This window comes from Ictidomys tridecemlineatus, unplaced genomic scaffold (assembly GCF_052094955.1).
Source record: "Ictidomys tridecemlineatus isolate mIctTri1 unplaced genomic scaffold, mIctTri1.hap1 Scaffold_61, whole genome shotgun sequence".
Taxonomy (NCBI): Eukaryota; Metazoa; Chordata; class Mammalia; order Rodentia; family Sciuridae; genus Ictidomys; species Ictidomys tridecemlineatus.
The window spans coordinates 48,907-68,311 of NW_027524175.1; the positions used below are offsets into that span (position 1 = coordinate 48,907).

At 39.7% G+C, this 19,405-nt stretch overlaps 1 pseudogene across 1 annotated transcript in view; it reads left to right on the forward strand.

The window, feature by feature from the left end:
• LOC144374199 (transport and Golgi organization protein 1 homolog) overlaps window positions 1-19,405 on the forward strand; it is a 130,894-nt pseudogene that overhangs the window by 25,692 nt on the left and 85,797 nt on the right. Inside the window, exons 13-21 of the transcript XR_013433664.1 lie at window positions 1,869-1,950; window positions 4,240-4,402; window positions 7,010-7,165; window positions 7,747-7,839; window positions 9,130-9,226; window positions 11,157-11,230; window positions 12,514-12,624; window positions 16,269-16,383; window positions 17,170-17,323. The product of XR_013433664.1 is annotated as a transport and Golgi organization protein 1 homolog (transcript). The remainder of the gene's footprint in view (window positions 1-1,868; window positions 1,951-4,239; window positions 4,403-7,009; window positions 7,166-7,746; window positions 7,840-9,129; window positions 9,227-11,156; window positions 11,231-12,513; window positions 12,625-16,268; window positions 16,384-17,169; window positions 17,324-19,405) is intronic.

Below are 19,405 nucleotides of genomic sequence, written 5' to 3' on the forward strand. Positions count from 1 at the left end.
GTTGAGATATGTTCCTGTTATCTTTAGTTTTTCTAGTGTTTTGAACATGAAGGAGTGCTGTATTTTGTCATATGCTTTTTCTGCATCTATTGAGATGATTACATGATTCTTATCTTTAATTCTATTGATGTGATGACTTACATTTATTGATTTCTGTTGAACCAACCTTGCATCCCTGGGATGAATCCCACTTGATCATGGTGCACAATCTTTTTGATGTTTTTCTATTCCATTTGCCAGAACTTTATGAGAATTTTTGTATCTTGTTCATTAGAGATACTGGTCTGAAGTTTTCTTTTTTTGATATGTCTTTGCCTGGTTTTGGAATCAGGGTGATATTGGCCTCATAAAATGAGTTTGGAAGTGCTCCCTCTTTTTCTATTTCCTGAAATTAATTAAGAGTATTGGTATTAGTTCTTCTTTAAAGGTCTTGTAGAACTCGGCTGTTTATCCATCCAGTCCTTGGCTTTTCTTGGTTGGTAGACTTCTGATAGTATCTTCTATTCCGTCATTTGAATTTTTTTTTAAGAGAGAAAGAAAGAAAGAGAATTTTAATATTTATTTTTTAGTTCTCGGCGGACACAACATCTTTGTATGTGGTGCTGAGGATCGAACCCAGGCCGCATGCAAGCCAGGCGAGCGCGCTACCACTTGAGCTGCATCCCCAGCCCATCGTCATTTGAAATTGATCTGTTTAAATTGTGTATTTCATCCTGATTGAATTTAGGCAAATCATATGACTCTAGAAATTTGTCAATGCCTTTGAGGTTTTCTATTTTATTGGAGTACAAGTTTTCAACATCATTTCTGATTATCTTCCTGTTTGTCTGTAGTGTCTGTCGTGGTATTGGAAGGAAGGCTTCCTTTTTATAGGCCAGCCTTTACACAGACGTTTGTTTTAATTTTTCAGGTATTGTCCTTCCTTACCCACTTTTTTGTTTGACACACTTAGTTTTACAAGTGCAAAAATAATGCAGTGGGATTCCATAATGTTTACCAATAAAATTAAAAACTTAAAAGTCTTATAACGCCCACTTTATTATCTTTTGCATGATTTTCACATTTTTAAAAGGATATTCAATATTTATACCTTTTTCATTATTGTATTTTGCAGCTACCATTTATCATTTTATCACCTATTATTAGATAGTTTATTTTCATTTTTTGTTATTTTAAGTTAATGCATCTAGAATATCATCCAATCTTTTTCCATATTTTGGATTTTTTAAACAGCTTTCCACCAGTAGCATCTGTTAAAAATATGATTCTAGTACTGAAACTTCTTGAGAAATTGCTCTCGTGACATACCATACCATAAACTTGCTGTGGCAGCAGCCCCCAGTGACCTCCACGTTAACAAGTCCAGTGGCTGCATCATCCTGGACATCTCCGTGATCCTGTTCACCACTCTCCCATTTTAAAGTCCTACTCCTTTAGCTGCTGTGACATCACTGTCTCCTGATTTTTCTTATGGGTTTGAATCTCTGCTCTGCTCTTATGATCTTTACCTAGTTACCTAGCCTTTCAGAGTTTTAGTGTCCTTGTTGGCACGATTATGGTTACTTGTCTTATTCCTTGGATTAAATTACACACAAAGCCACAAGCACAATGTCTGTTACAGAGTACAATATGATAAATGTATCCTTCCATTTCTGTCTCTGGCTCCTTACTTTCTGCATAGAGCTCTCTCGTATGAGGGGAAAACAAAGCACATGGTAACCTTTCCAGATAGGAAGGTCATGATGCCAGGTATGCTTCTATCAGAGTGGGCTGTTAGTTTTTCTAACAAGTCATAATTGTATAGTAAGATGTGATTGTGAAATATATTTGAGCTACATGAAGCTGAAAGTTTGGATTTTCTCTCACAGCTTCTCCTAGAGTGTTCTTGTTGTGGATGAAGCCCACAGATTGAAAAGCCAAAGCTCTCTGCTGCATAAGACACTCTCAGAGGTAAACTCAAAGGATAGTCTTAGTTTTTACACACACCCCTTCCTTTTTTAATAGACTTTATTTTTTAGAGCAAGTTAGGATTACAACAAAATTGAATAGAAGGTAGAGAGTTCCCATATATCCCCTGCCCCTTTACAAGCCTAGCTTCCCCCATCTCAGCCTCTCCCTGAAGAGAGATGTTAAAACTAATGAAACTACATTGGCACCACAGTGTCACCAGAGTCCGTAATGCTGGATTCACTCGCTGTTGCATGTCCTGTGAGTTTGAACAAACAGGTGATGGCATGTTTCCACCCTATAGTATCATGCAGAGCAGTTTCCTGGCTCAGAAATCCTATACCCATCTGTTCACCGTTCCTTCTCCCCTCTAACTCCCCTTTAAAACCACTTAGTTTAGTCTATACAGAGCCAACTAAATTGAAACTTTATTATTATTATTCTAATTTGTAATATATGATAGCAGAATGCATTACAATTCACATTACCCATATAGAGCACAATTGTTTATATCTCTGGTTGTACACAAGTAGAGTCACACCATTCGTGTCTTCATACATGTACTTCGGATAATGATGTCCATCTCATAAATTAAAACTTCTGTATTAAGACTTCTGCAGAGCTAAATAAACCTATTTTGGAGGGCAGTGACAAAAGTAGTATTTAATATGGCTAATTACTATTCCTTTCTCTTTTATATAGAAGATAACATTTACTAAAATCTAGTTATCAAATGAGTCAGACCCTACCCCAATAAAATGCATTGTATTTTTGGAGATGTTTCAACTCTCTTTTGAGTGCTTTTAATTTTTCTCTCTCTCTTTTTTTTTTTTTTTACAAATAAAGATCTTATACTCCTGTCTGCAGTTGTAGATGCATTGGATATACCTTATGCCTCCCCCAATTTACCTATTTAGAAACTTACCTTTCACGTGGAGTCATGAAGAGACCAATTTCTTACAACATATTGCCTTCAGTCTCTCGTCTGTTGTATTTTTAGTATGATACACTTGATTGCATTCCCTTCTCTTGATCTCTTGTATCATTCAGCAAAGTAGATGAGAAAGATCATTGTGGCCTGGAGCTGCCCTTGTTTCTGAGAAGCCAATGAAATGTGAAGTACCTTGTTGACTTGAAAATTTGCTCATTCATGAGACCACACTTGTTAATTTCTGAGATAATCAAAATTTGGTCCTCATCCTATAATAAATCACTTAAATTTAGAGGTCATTTAGAAGAAAATCTTAGACCTGGATTATGTATTTTAATATTTATTGGCCTAAAAGTTGCAGTGTTTAGAGTTTTTACTGAAGATATCATCATTTTTATTAGTTTCAAATATTGTTATTTCCTGCCTGGTAGGGCATCCTCTATCTCTGCTGTCCTCTTTGCCTTTTTTTAGGGACCCTTGATTACATGTCCTTCCCAAGAGTTTGTACTCTATATTTAAAATAATACACATGCATAGGATGTGACTTTTCCACATTACTTAATTCTGCTGGTGTAAGTTCTTGTTAATGTCAGCTCAGAGGTTGACCTTGCTTGGCCTGATATCTGTTGTTACTGTTTTTCTTCCTTCATTAGTCTCTTATCCTCCGTGTTCCTGTCTGTTTCTCAATGTTTTTCCTTTTTCTCTTGGAAATGCTGGGGTTTGACCCAGGGCTTCATGCATGCTAGGCAAGCGTTCTGCTGGTGACCCACATTCCCAGCCCTGTTTCTCAAAAATTTACAAAATCCCTTTTTATATTGGACTGTCCATGGCTTACTATCCAGAAACATCTAGAAATCTTGATATCTTGACTCTGATATATTGCAAAGTTTATGAACAGACATTGTGTCAGTGTAAATCTTGCTGTTTGCTTGTAGCAGAGAGGCCTGATGCTATAAATAACTTTGGCTTCTTAAACTCTTTGAATGAATGTGTTTACTCAGATACTCCCATTAATTCCCCCATGTAGGTCATAACATAGTTTGACTCCTCACATAGATTGCATTTAGTAACCCTAGTGAATACTCATGTAATACTCAAGAGTTTACAACTCGATGTCACTTACATGCTTACAAGAGTGTCTTCTTACAGATTATTATCCCCTCCTTATGGTCGAAACTGGAGAGGTATTATTTCTCAATTAAATAGAGTGTACAACTTGAACCTGAGCCTTCTGATTTCATTTGCCTTGGTTCATTGTGTTATATCATGTCCCTCTGTGTTCAAATAAATGTTGTGATGGGTCACTTGGTTTTGCTTACCAGTGGTAGAGATTTTTAATTGTGTTAATTTACATATTCTAGTTCTCGGTGGTCTTCAGTCTCCTGTTGACTGGAACTCCTATCCAGAACAGCCTCCAAGAGCTCTACTCTCTCCTCAGTTTTGTGGAACCTGACCTGTTTTCCAAGGAACAGATGGAGGATTTTGTTGAACGTTACTGGGATATTGAAAAAGAGTCCAAATCAGGTTAATTCCCATTTAGCAAATTATCCCCAAGAGATCTTGACACAGAAACTTCCCTAATGCATAAGAGTTGTAGATTGAAAAGGAAGAGAATCAATAACTGGAGAATGCCTTCCAGGGAGAAAAACCACCACAGATATAAGGCAGATGATGGTCCCTCATGTGGTATCCACTTGTTTGCTATCCATGGCTCTTACTTGTTTGTTACATGATTCTGCAGTGGGGCTTATTGGTTCACTTTTGGAAAAAGTAGAAAGTACCCACTGATATGTGTGCTTTTTTAAAAACCAACTTCTAATTTTTTTTCATTTTTTTTCTCTTTGTGGTATGGAGATTGAACCCAGGGGTGCTCTACCACAGGGATACATTCCCAGTCCTTCTGTAAAAAAATGGAGACAGGGTCTTGCTCAGTTTCATAGGCTGGCCTTCAGCTTACCATCCTCATGCCTCAAGTTCATGTTACCATGCTGCTTCAACTTGTAATTTATAAAAATTATAGACTTTGTTAACTTTCCATGCCACTTGCCAGTGGAGAAAAGTAAGTGCATGCTATAGACCCAGACTACTGTTAAGAATTCTACAACACTGCTGTTTTCTTTTAACCAGAAGTTCGAGATGATTGGGATGTGGAAGGGAAAAGGGAAGCCTTCATTCGTATAACCGTAGCTTTTTCTTATACCTTTGCCACTCTGCCTTGTGGAACATTCCCATAATATCTGAATACCCTAGGATGATTGTCCAAAACAGATGGCAGGGGGCCTCCCAATGATTATGTGTGTGCTGGTTAAATAAGAGTTGCAGAGGGTTCTTAGAGCAAAAATTCCCAAACCACAGGGTAAAGATGACTAGCAAACCTGCTCTGATTGATTACTCCCATGTTTAGAGTTGTCAGATATGGGACATCTAATTACAAATGACAAGGGACACACTGGTACTGAAGAGCTATGAATTGTTTATCTGAATTTCACATTTAACAGGTTGCTTGTATTTTTGTTTTCTGTTTCTGGTTTTCCTACATGATGTATACTTCCAACTTAGTGTAGCTTTTGAAGTCTAAGATGCCTGTAAAAGAACAAGGGATTAGAAGTTTTTAAAAATCCACTTTTAATGCTCGCCATTTTCACATTCACTTGTGTGTCCATGGATAAGTGGTCTGATTTCTCTGAGCCTCACTTAACTGTCATAAACATGGAGACAGTATTGCTCACCCTGCATTTCTACGCTGTATGCTGATCAGTGAGATGGAATGAAGAATACCCTGGAAAACAGTGTCTTGAAAATGAGATTATTCCTAAGAAGAATCCAGTTCTTTGAGTGTTGTAGTTTGGGTATTAAAAGCCAGTAACAAGTCCAGAAGGAATAGGAAGAAACCAGGATAGGGAGAAATGATTGGTCCTCTAATTATGGTGGTTCAGCTTATAATTTTTTGACTTTACCACTTTACAAAAGCAGCAACATTCAATAGAAACTGTACTTTGAATTTCAAATTTTTATTGGTGTACCTATTTGTACCTATGTTTGAGGTACATATTTATACCTGTTGATGTTTTGCATAGTGATCACTTAGGTCATTAGCATATCATATAGCAAAACCTTTATCATTTCTTTATGTTGAATATATTCAAAATTCTAGATTCTAACTGGTTTAAGATATAAAATGCATTATTGTTAGTTATATTAGAATGTTCAATATAATCATCAGGGAAATGCAAATCAGGAACATAATGGGAAACCTCCCCCCCCCTTAGAATGGTTATTACAGACACCAAACGCTGGCAAGGCTGTGGTGGAAGTGGAACTCTGAGACACCCGGGTGGGAATGGAGATGGTATGGCCATCGTAAAAACCAGGATGGCATTTCCTCAGAAAACTAAATAGAACTGCTGTACAATTCAGCAATCCCATACTGGGCATATAGTCGAAGAAGGGGATCGACATGTCAAGAGATGTCTGTGCTCCTGTGTTCATTGCAGCACTCTTAACAGTACCCAGAGTGTGGAGCTCACCTAGGCGTCCATTAGCAGATAAAAAGGAAATGTGGTGTAGATACAGGATGGGATGCTCTTCAGCCATAAGAAGGCATGAGTTTCAGTCTTTTCCCAGACTTGGGATAGGTTGTAAGGTAATGTCCTGTGAGGCGGGGTGGCAGCAGCGAGGCACCACTCCCCAATGACTCAGCGACCCTGAGGGTAAGTAACTGATACCACACAGTGCTCTGTGTTGTCAGTTGTTTAGTCACAGGCATTCAGCACATTACATGAAGTATTCACAGTTTTTCATAGAAGAGGCTTGGGTTAGATTATTTTGCTGAGTGGACTAATGTAAGTGCTGAGCACATTTGAGGTAGGGTGGGCTGAGCTGTGGTGTTTGGTATGTTAGGTCCGTTCAAGGCACTTTTTACATCTAAGATATTTTCAGTTTGTGATGGGTTTATAGGAATGTAATCCCTTTGTAAGTCCAGGAGCATCTGTAACTGAAAACTTACTGTACAGACTTAGAACGCAGAATTAGCATGAAAATGAGGAAAGTGAGTTGCTCCATGTTCTCTAGTAGTTCGGCGCCTCTGCTGTATTTTTGTACCACACTCTTTTATGTTGTTTCCTTCCACAGCAAGTGAACTTCACAACCTCTTGCAGCCGTTTCTGCTGAGGAGAGTGAAAGCAGTGGTAGCTAAAGAACTTCCCCAAAAGACAGAAGTAGTGATATACCATGGCATGTCAGCATTGCAGAAAAAATACTACAAGGCTATTTTGATGAAAGACCTAGGTATTCAGAGGACACTTGGTCCATTAAGAAACTAAATGGGGATGTGATTTTTGTGCAGGGAAATATTTATGATTACACTCACTTTGTGTAGCAAGAATATAAGGTAGAATTTTGTATTCTGAATGATATGCCAATCACCTGATGTGGAACAATAGCAGTGTTAAGTGTAGCTCAGACTTGGTTGTTGCATGATGGAATTTCTCTTTTTCCTCTTGCATGGTTTTTCTTATGCCTGCAATATAGCAAACACTTTTAAGTGTCTACTCATGATTTTTATCCTCTATTTGCTTTTTTTTCTCCCATCTTAAAACCACAATAGCAGTTAAAGAAGAAATTTTAGAAGTTTACAATTGTTTTAACAAAGCACTGCTAAGTTCACCTTGTAGACTTCCTTCTCAAAACAAAGTGAGGAGTAAGAAAATCCCATATGGATATGATTTTAATTCTCAGTGCAATTGATTGCCATTTGGGAGGGTAGTATAAACTTGAGGGAAATACTATGAAATGAGAAAGGTTATGTTTGTGTTTTGTTTGTGTTTTGATTTGTTAGTCCCTTTTCCTCTCTATCTTCAAAATTTCAGATGCATTTGAAAATGAGATGGCAAGGAAAATTAAACTTCAGAATATCTTATCCCAGCTTCGAAAGTGCGTGGATCACCCGTATTTGTTTGATGGTGAGCCAGTGTCCTGTTTCCCCCCATTATTTTTCATTAGTAGTTCTGTAACCAAAATCATAGCCAGAGTCTTCAACAGAACTGCTGCATTTATGTGTCTACTCTGCTTCTTCTCATTTTCTGTATATTAATGATATCTCGTGTTATTCATACTGAAGATTTCTTCACATGTCCCGTAATATTCCTTAAGCTGCTTTCCTTTTTCTCTCTTAATGCAGGATCCATTGCATTTGCCTGGACTCTACTTTTCTGCAATCTAGAAATGTTTCTAAGATTTTTTGGAGGGCAGGGAGCTTTTCTTTCTTTCATGATAGTGACAGTTGTGGAGAGGAAAACTGGCAGCTTTACAGAATGGGTCATAATGGCGATTCATCTGACCCTTCTTTAGGATTGGATTTCCTTTTGTCTTGAGCCCTCTCGGTCACTACGCCCAGTTCTCTGTGTTCTCTGTGATGCCCAGGCATTGTCAGTTCACGTTTCGTTAACCTCTCAGATCCCTTGACACAGCAGATGGCTTCCTCCTTGGGATGCTCTTCACTCAGCTTCTGGGTAGCAGTTTTTCCTGCCTTTCTTCCTGTCTGCATGCTCCTGCTCTATGTCCTTTGCTCTCTCCTTTCATCCTAGTGACTTCTGTACATGTCCCTCTAAGCACTGCTCTTGTTGCCACAAATTTATGTGTAGTGTTTCATTTTCATTCCCATTGGGGTTTTTGGATGCACTCTGATGGCTGGCCCTGGAATTCCTTAGTGTAGAAAGATTGCAAAAAGTCTGCTGTACTTGTTTTAAGGAGTCTGCCAAGTACCATTAGGAGCTGTTTAAAAGTTTAACAGAACTTTAATCAAGTGCACATTAGAACTTTTTTTTTAAGGGAGAAGGGCCATTAGGAACATAGATTTTGAAGGACATCTTCCAGAATATTCTGACTGCCGCCTGTACCTTGAGAATCACTTTTATACACACCTAAGCCTATTTCTTGATTTCTTATCTAGAGTGAGAGCCTTAGAATTTCCTTTGTGGATCTTCTTGATCTCTGGCATCTTCCTTTCCCTCAGTTTCCTAAAGAGTGAGTTTGTTTCTTAGATAAATACTTATTAGACTTTTTGGATGTGCCAGGCTCTGCAGTTGATATTAAGCAAATAATTAGAAAATGCCTCGAATAGGTGAGACTGAAGGGCCTACTGCATTAGAAAGAGCTTGGGCTCTCTCTGTTGCCTACCTATTGGGTTTTCTACTTAAGAATTTTGCCCTGACTCAGGGCACACAATTAGGATTGGGCTCTCTGCTTTCCAGGTGTGGAGCCAGAGCCTTTTGAAGTTGGAGACCACCTGATTGAGGCTAGTGGGAAACTTCACCTGCTGGATAAGCTGCTGGCATTCCTGAATTCCAGGTAGGAATAGGTTGACATGTACTGCTCTTGGGGAGTGACTAGTTCAAACCTGAGTAATGAAGAACTTACTGATTCTTGAGACTGATTCAAGTTCCCTTTTTTAGAAGCCTGGAATTCAGGGCCTACTTTCTCTGCAACTGTACACCCACCCCATTCTATCTCATCCAACCCCACTCCTCCACCTTGATCCTTTCTTTCCTGAATTCCTGCAGCATTTAGGATCCCAGTCCAGGACTTGGCAAGCCCTACCTTACTCTGCTACCTTGTTGATCAATGTATGTTCACCTCATCTGTCCAGCTATGTTGGTTGCATCCACAAGGATGAGTCAACATTGAGCATTTCTTTTAAAATTGCCTGCTGGTTCCTTGAATTGAACTGACACATAATAAAGGTTGAGTAAACATTGGTTCTTGTTAATCTTTGGAATTTGATTTAAACTCAAGGCGTAGTTGGGGAATACTCTTTCCCTGAAATGCAAGTTGGGTATCAGAAGATGACATTTGGTTAGTGTTCAGCAGCCTGGTATCCAGCATGTACATCTTCATCACCACAGGAAAGGGGGAGTCTAGGAAAAGACAAGAGACTCAAGAATTTCAGAATTGTGCCTTTAGGATGATTGCCCCAGGTGTGGCCTGAACTAACTTAAAACTTCAGATTTGTCAAAATTGCCCAGTCTTTTGCAAATTAAATAATTGCATGTCCTGGGGCTGGAGTTGTGGCTCAGTGGTCGAGTGCTTGCCTAGATAGCACATGTGAGGCCCTGGGTCCAATCCTCAGCACCACACAAAGATAAATAAATAGCTCAGTGACTAAGCACTCGCCTCACATGCGTGAGGCAGGAGATTCGATCTTCAGCACCATGTACAAAAATATAAATAAATAAAACAAAGTTATTATGTCCATCTACAACTAAAGAAATTAAAAGAATAAAATAGATAAAGGTATTGTGTTCAACTATGACTAAAACGTAAATATGAAAAATTGTTAATAATCATAATTACATGTCTTACTGTATTTTATGGCCTTTGACGTATCTACCATAAGTGTGTGTGTTAGAGATGGAGAAGAACCTATAGATACCTTCCATCCAAGTTTTTCATGACCTCGAAAGGTCACGCCCAATGTCATATAGGTAGTAAGTGGCAGAGAGAGATAAGAATCCAGGTACTCACCTTCAAACTCAGTGCTTTTTCCAAAAATATGGGGCTAGAGCCTGGCCGATGTTCTCCCTAACTCTTGGTCTTACTCTCCTGGCAACATTAAGGTAAGTTCGTTTTCTTAGAAAAAAAATTTTTTTGACAGCATTGTCCTTGTTTGTTCAGGCAAATTTAAAACAATGTCTGATGATAAGGGCTGTCACCCTGATTTTGTTTCTTCTACATTATTTTGAATTATCCTTTCCTTTATTCACACTCTATATGTAAGTTTCTTGTGTACCATGGGGGATTGCTTCTCTAACATGATGCTTTTCGACTTTTCTAGATGGTAATGACTTGTACCGCCAAGTGGGAATAGCAGTAGATAGCCTTCCATAGCTCTTCAGGATCTTGGGGAGTGGGTGCACACACATTTGTACCTTGCCTTTACTCTTCACATGTATATTTATTTTACTATTGAAATGAAACTTCTGTCTTCATTGAGTGAAGTGATATTCCGGAAAGAGGATCCTTGGTTACGACAGGGCTTCCACACTCCCTGGTGAATTGACAGGTGCCCTGGGACTGCTCTGAGGGATGCAGCTACATGTGGAGGCACTTTGTCTTCTTGTATAAAGTATTCAGAGTTTCTGAGAAAGTTACAGGACATTGATATTTCTACTTTAGCATTTCCCTTATGTGTAAAGTTATCCCCTTTGGTCATGTTGCCTGAGGGTCACTCCCCGTAAACACTACTAGAGTTGGCAGTTTCTCCTTTTCTTCTTCTTGCCAGGGGTCATTGCGTCTTACTCTTCTCTCAGATGACCCAGATGTTGGATATTCTCCAGGACTATATGGACTGCAAAGGTGACTCCCCTTGGCCACTACATCATCTGAGAGTCATAAGGGGTGTGGGAAGGTTACCGAGGAAAAAGTTAAAGACAAAGAAGGTGAAAAGTCTGAGGAGAGGGGACAGTGGTGTGTGAAGCAAGATCAACAGCAGGGTAGAGACGCATGGGCAGAAGTAACACCCACATTCTCACCAGGTGATGTAGGTGATGGGTATGGAGCAGACATTGTGAAAATGCTGAGTGGCTTCAAAAATGTGTGAGTCGAGTTTCAGCGACAAACACTTGCAGTGTCTCTCGACAGCTCAGCAGTTGTGTACTTATGCAGGATTAGTAAGAAAGGGAAGATAGATAGTATGGAGATCCCACAAATCAAGCAGAGGGAGGGTGAGAGCAGTTATTTCTGTGACAATAGGGGATGTAGGCAGTTACTTGAGAACTCTGCTTAATATATAATAAAATTGATGTGGGATAATGGGACAAAGCTTGAACAGGGGTTGATTTTTGAGCCTGTGGGAGAGTATCAGCCGCAGAAATAACTGTTTTAAAGTTTAGTTGGGAGTGGTCTCTCAGATCTACTTGATGCCCCCCAAGTACTGCAGTAACTGGACACTTCAGCTACTGGCACATTGAGGAATCTCGAGTACCAAAACATGAATTGAGATTATAATTCCCCTTCCTGACCTGATGCGTGGTGACAAGTGGAGAGCCCTAGAGCTTCACTAAAAAGCAGGTGCTGGGTCATCAGGTAGGCTCCCAAGCGCTTGTCTTACTGCTTGCCTAAGTCAGGATTGTGTCTCAGTAGTCACCAACTGCCAGTGTGTGGATATTTAGGGTGGCCTGGGAAGAGTCAAAACCAAATATTACCTATGCAAATGCCAAAGACTTTGGCTGCCTGTGGTTTTAAAACCCAGGATAGTGTGTTATGGTGATTTTTTTGGTGAAGTGATGAATTTTTTTTTTTTATTGGTTGTTCACAACATTACAAAGCTCTTGACTGAAGTGATGAATTGTTCCCCTAAATTTAGATCTTTCAGACTGGGGTTGTGGCTCAGTGGTAGAGCCCTTACCTGGCATGTGAGAGACAATGGTTTGAATCCTCAGTACCACATAAAATAAGAAACAAGATCAAGTTATAAAACAATTGATATTTTTCCTTTGGGCTTTATTGAAAGTAGGGCAGGCTTGGGTGTGGAAAGGACAAATAGGCATTGGCTTAGGAATGACTCGATTATTTTATTTCCTAAGAGTCCTTGCAAAGAGTAAGGACCTGTGTGTGGTTGTTGTCTTCTCTACGTAAAGGCTACAGCTATGAGCGTGTGGACGGTTCTGTGAGAGGCGAAGAGAGACACGTGGCCATCAAAAGCTTTGGACAGCAGCCCATCTTTGTTTTTCTCCTGAGCACCAGGGCAGGTAAGCCTATGGGTGTTGAGGAAGCAGACAGTCATCCCACCACTGGTACATTTTCCCCTAATTCTCTGAAAGGAGAGGTTCTTACCAAGGAGTATTGAAAAAAGAGAGAATCGAAGCACTTACGTAGCCTAGTACTGGACTTCTCGTGTGGAGCTCTTTTCTGTTCAACCTGTGAAGCTGTGATCGTGAGAAGGGAGGCTGAAACCTGGGCCTGTTGGAAAGTAATTCTAATCCACTTAGACCACTGACCAGGAACGTCCTGTTTTGTTTTGTTTTTAATTTGGGGGAAAGTTTTATTCACATTCATTCATTCTCCTTTCTAGCCATGAATTTGGAAAATAAGATAATCTCTTTTCTAGTTTCCCTTCCTCCAGGAGTACCTCTGAAAGAGTGTTATAAAGTTTAATAAAGATTTGTTTAAAATATGACTAGAGTGAAACTGACAGCTATTTATAATTATTATGGTATTGTCCATATGACTTAATCATAAATAAATGACACTTGTGGTTTTGCCAGTTGCTTTCACATAGTATTAAATAATTTGAAATCGGTTTGGGGAAATGGAATTTTTCTTACATTCTGAATCAAAAAACCCTAAATTAATTTTGAATTCATAGTCTGGGTTTCATGATCTTATTTTTTTGATGGTAATCCTGATGGAATAGATATAGGAACACAAACAGGAATTGTGTCCTTGATGATAAAGAGATTAATGTCTTTATGGAATGAAAGGTCATCCTTATGTAGAAAGCACTTAGTAAGTGCTTTGTACTATATGGGTCTATAAAAGAATTGTTAGATATGACCCTTGAGTATCAGGAGATCATTTCTCTAGTGTGTGTCTTAAAGCCAATAATAAGATACAATCAGATTCCTTTGGTCCAGTCTCTTCCCAGGTCATATACCACACCCTGTCATTCAGTCCCATTGTCTCATGATTATTCTTTGGGGAAGCTCAAAGGATGTGGTCAAAGGCATGGTCAGTGTTGGGAGAGGAATTCCATTTATGTGTTTAAGATTTTTTTTTTTTAGAGGAAGAGAGAGAATTTTTTTAATATTTATTTTTTAGTTATCGGCAGATACAACATCGTTGTTTGTATGTGGTGCTGAGGATCGAACCCAGGCCACACGCATGCCAGGCGAGCACGCTACCGCTTGAGCCACATCCCCAGCCCCGCGTTTTAAGATTTTATTTTTCATATTTAGAGAGCAAATAATGTTTGAAACATCTAAAATTAGTTAATCTCCTTGGAGGCCTCAGAGTAGATTATCTAGAAGCTGAAGCAGTCCTGGACATTAGCCTTTTTCACGCACTAACTGTCATACGTGCCATCGTGTTGTAGCTATACCTGTGCCGCGTTTTCATTTAATGTTTCCTTCCAGCTTTCCACGGGGTTGTTACCACATATTGCCGGCAGATGGCAGCGATAGCTTAGGAATATGTCCCAAACAACTAAATGCAGCTTAAAATATCTTTGGTGAGGAAGGGCTGCACTAGCCACTATTAACTCAAGAGAAAGATAATTTTTTTTTAACTTTTTTAGTGATGACAAAGCAACTTTATTATTATTATTATTATTATTTTTTTAGAGAGAGAGAGTGAGAATTATTTATTTTTTTTAGTTTTCGGCGAGCACAACATCTTTGTATGTGGTGCTGAGTATCGAACCCGAGCCACACGCATGCCAGGCGAGCATGCTACCGCTTGAGCCACATCCCCAGCCCAAGAAAGATAATTCTTATGGAACACAAACACATTTTCAAATGATATGACTGCCTTGATAATTAGCATACAGTGGACAAAAAGGTTCTGGAGCCTGGCACATTAGTGCATGCCTACAGTTTCAGCTACTCAGGAGGCTGGCTTGAGCCCAGGAGTTCAAGGCCAGCCTGGGCAACACTGTGAGACCCTGTCTCTGTCCCAGGAGTAATGACCTCAGATTCTGGAATATGGGATGGAATCCTGACTGTTTTATCTTCTAGTGGTGCAACTTCAAATAAATCCCTTAATGTAGCTGTTTCCATTTCAGCATCTGCAAAATGAGAATAGTGCTAGCAAGGACACAGGGTTGTTGTGAGGGTTAAAAGAGTCAACACATGTAAAGTGCTTGGCAGTAGTAAAATAGAAGTGTAGCTCTTATTATTGGGTATAACTTAGCCTTTCTCCGTATTCAGTCATTAGTATTTCTTTATTCCAACTTTGATTTTATAGGAAGACTTCAATGAGAACGTTCCTGCCTGGCTTGTCTTACATCCAGCCAGGAGTTAGTAGTCCTGTAGAAAGGAACCCTTCATTCAGTTCTTGGAACAAGCCCTTTTAGGCCTGTTTTAGCAATGAGCTCCAACGACCCTGGCTAGAGTGTGTTCTGTACAGTTTCCACATTTATCAAAGAGAAGCCTGTGGTTTGCTTCTTAGTACTCTAAATTCCTGAACCCAAAGTGCTCTTTTGGCCTTTTCCTGCACCATTGGAGAAAGACCAGAGAGTTGTTGCATTGAGTGTTCTTGTCTTGAACTGATTTTACGACATCTTCTTTGATCAGTGTGGAAACCAGTACAGGAAGACACTCTCAGGTTTTCTCCACTCAGAGGCAGGTATCATCTGCTCTAATCATAGCTAGTGTCAGGTCTTCCTACCTTGTTGAAGCTGCAAGTGTGGTCATGTGTGTTTCTTACTGCCCACTGCAGACCTCTCGTTGTTTTAAGATACATTTTTAGTTGTAGATGGGCACTGTTTTAGTCAGCTTTTTCACCTCTGTGACCAGAACCAACTGTGGAGGAGGAATGTTTATTGGAGGGTTCATGGTTTCAGAGGTCTTAGTCCATAGAAGGCCGACTCCATTCCTTGGAGCTCCAGGGGAGGCAGCATCATGGCTGGAGAGTGTGACTGAGGGTAGCAGCTCACATCATGATCAGAAAGCAGAGAGAGAGAGACTCCACTGTCCAGATACAAAATATATACCCCTTATCCATGTGCCTGCTGAACCCCTTTTTCCAGCCACACCCACCTGCCCCAGTTACCACTCAGTTAATCCCATTAGCAATTCATTCACTGATTAGGTTAAAGCTATATCCCAGTCATTTCTCCTCCAAACCTTCTTGCATTGTGTCACATGTGAGCTTTTGGAGGATACCACATCTAAACCATAACAGATGATACCTTTATTTTATTTATTTTTATGTGGTGATGAGGAAGGAACCCAGTGCCTCACGTGTTCTATCACTTGTGTTTTATCACTGAGCTACAACTGCAGCCCCCAGACCTCTTATTTTTGTAGCTGTTTTCTGAAAGAACTTGTATCCTTATTCACAGACTGTTTGAAGCAAAATCCAATCAAGGTTTTCAAACAAATATTAAATGTCTTCGTGCAATTAACTTAAGCATCCTTTTCTTCTGCTTACTTCTCATTCTGTTATATTTGATAATTAAATTTTCCCAGTTCACGCAATGAAAGGTGAGGTAGCACTTTTGACCACTGTAGGGTGGTCAAAACCTGAAGTTTGGGGCAGAAATTTCAGTTTGAAGGATGAAACCAGTCAGTTGGACTGATTTCAGATTTTCAGTAGGACCCAGTCCTGCCTTGTGTGTTTTCTAGTTCCTTATTTGTGTGTTGCTGATCATGCTCCTTTTTTGTATGGTTTTCAGGTGGAGTTGGCATGAACTTAAAAGCAGCAGATACTGTTATTTTTTCTGACAGTGATTTTAATCCTCAAAATGACTTGTGGGCAGCTGCCAGAGCTCACCGAATTGGCCAGAACAAGTGAGTGAGTTAGTCATTGGCACCTTTCTGCTCTGTTGGCTTGCAGCTGTGGATTGGGGAGGAAGGTGGACCATGTAGTCCTGACAACAGTGCCACGTTGGAGTTAGAGTCCACTGGGTTTGAACCCTGTTGTGCTGCTGGCTTGTAGAATCATGTTGGGGGATCAGTGGTCCCATGATCAGTTCAGACTCACTTTGTTGAAAAGAACAGTTAAATTCCAAAATGATTAGAAGAAACTTAGAATTTATTTAGTTCATGTTTCTCACGTTAGATCCTAATTCAGTTTAAAAATGAAGTTAAAGCCAGTGGGTGCACATGCCTGTAATCATTATCAGCATGGGAGACTCAAGCAGGAAGATCAAGTTTAAAGCCAACCTTGCAACTTACCTAAACCCTGTCTCAAAACTTTTTTTTAAGGCTAGGATTATAACTTCATGGTAAAGCTCTCCTAGGTTGGGTTCCCAGTATCACAAAGAGGAAACAAAGTTGTGTTCAGCTACCCTTTGACTTGAGGTAACATGCCTGCCAGGGGTTATCCTGGCTACGGATGAAGGCCCAATAATGGTCACTTCATCTTCCTTCCTCTTCCTCTTTTGGGGAAAAGTTCAGACAGAAGTTGAGGCCAGATTTCTCTAACAAATGCTCAGGTCCCAATGAGCAGTGTCCTTTTCATTGTTCCCTGAATGTGTCATTTGGTTTTGCTTCCTTTTGGGTGTATTTTCCTGGCATGCTTTTTTCCCCAGCTTTGCAGACTTCTAACACTGCTCTCATTTGACTCCCGTACAGGGCTGTAAAAGTGATCCAGCTGATTGGCCGAGACACTGTGGAAGAAATAGTTTATAGGAAAGCAGCCTCCAAACTGCAGCTCACCAACACAATCATAAAAAGAGACCATTTTACTCTGGGAGCCCAGAAATCTTTGGCTGATCCTGACCTCCAGGTAAAATGTGTTCTTTTTAGAGTCTCATGATTTATAACCAGTACTATCTTTGGATGAGAATGCAAATAAAAGATGAGAATAAAATAAAAGCATTAACCACCCATTGTTGCAAATTACACATTTTTTTCATTGGCCTAATTCTTACCCTCTCAGTACCTAACTACATGCAAGGTGCCATACAAGCTAAAAATGAGGGTGGCATTTAAAGGCAGAGAAAATAGAATAAAGAGAATGAGCTTTGAACCATCTAACTTGGATTGAAATTCACATCTTATCCCTTATTGGATGTATGACTTTGAGCATGTAACTGAACATCAAGAATCTAATCTCTTTATGGCTTCTAAAGATGAGTGTGCCACGAGTTACCTCAGAGAGAATTTGTTTAAGTTAAAAAAAAGGAAGAAAAAAATTTTTCTTCCTTATTTTTAAATCAGTGATGATTAGTTCCATAGCTCCTCTTTAATCCCAGACGCTTTGAGTAGTGACTTACAGTACTCATTCCATACTCAGAGATGAGTGAACAAGATTAGGAATTCAAAATTATGCCATAGGATATAGGGATGAAAGCACTAGAGTTAATTTGTTGAAGAAGGAAAAATTAGATGGGAGTCAAATGCTGTCTTAGAATATCCTAGAGAACTCTCTTTTGGTAGGAGGTTTAGAGTTATTCCTTAGCAGCAGCCTTTGAGATAAAATTGAACCTATATTATAATATACCCCAAGTCCTTCTGAGGGATTAGATGCAGAGAGATCAACCCCTAGTGTCTAGTATGATTCAAGCATGAAGAGAGTAATAAATGTCTGAGAAAAGGTAGTAGCTGTGGGAAAGTCTGCTGTAGGAAACTGCAGAGAAATGACAGGAGTTGGCTATTGTTTTGAGGCAGGCAGTGAGAGAGAGCAAGTTCCAAGATGGCTTTAAGCCTTTAAGCCTGAAAGATGAGAGTAGAAAGTAGGAAGATAGGGATAGAAATTAGAAAGATGAAGATAATGTAGGCTTTAGTCAACAGAATTTGTAGTAAAAATCAATATACATTATTGTTAGAGGGAGACTCAGAAAAGAAAGGAATTAGAAAAATTTGCAAGAAAAACCAGGCTTTAAAAGGATCAGCTTATCAAACAAAAAATTCAAGACGTATATGAAAGGGAAAAAATTACACAGTATTACAAGCAGAATCATCAAATTTACAACTAGCCCAAGCATGAGTTTAAAAATGGCAGTTTTCTCACATCTGTATCTTTACACATCAGCATTGCAGACAGGGAAGGCGCTGTTTTTGTTAGGGAGTCACTCACCTGCAGGAAAGGGTCACAGATTTGGGGGTACTAGAACCCGAAAGAAGAACCCTAGGTTTTGTTTGTTTGCTTGACTTTAGTTTATCTTAGAGAGTAACTGGAGTCTTTGGCCTTTTGTGTTTTGAGTCTTCTGCATGCTCATCTGTCATGGTGGCCGGGCAGGCTGTGCATTTTATTTTCACACTATTGAAGAGGCAATTTCAAATGGAAGGTGAAAGCTTGAGAGAGTGGTGCGTGTACACTGTAGGTGTCTAAATATACTTCTTTACAGGACCTTGGGAGAGGAGCTCATCATGGGCTGTTGTGAAGGCACAGGCGTCAGGAGTTAGAGGAGATGCTTCCCCAGTGGAGGGAGCTCCAGGCATTCAGTCAGGGGTTTCCCTGTGGCATTAGCTGCTAGCACATCATTGTGAAATGCACAGGCACAAACTCTGCCATGGGACCAGATCCTGGGGCCAGTAAAAACTATGGGCTGGTAGAGAGGACCTCGGTGGGACTTCCTGCCCAAGCCATGGCAAGAAATCACACTCTGGTTCTGTCTTGATTCTTTCCTCCCCACCAGACTGTGAGTTATTTATGGTTGCCAGGAACAAGGGTGATAACTCACTGCCTTGTCTCAAAATACAGCAGGACATTTTTTTAAGTTATTAAAAGAATCTAATAGTAAAAGACGTGGTTATGGTTTGATAAATCTAAGCAGTATAGAGCAGTGAAGTCCTGAAAAAGGAAAGCAGGTTCCTTGTTTTAGAAGGAGAACACAACAGAAACAGAGAACAGATAAAGATGCGG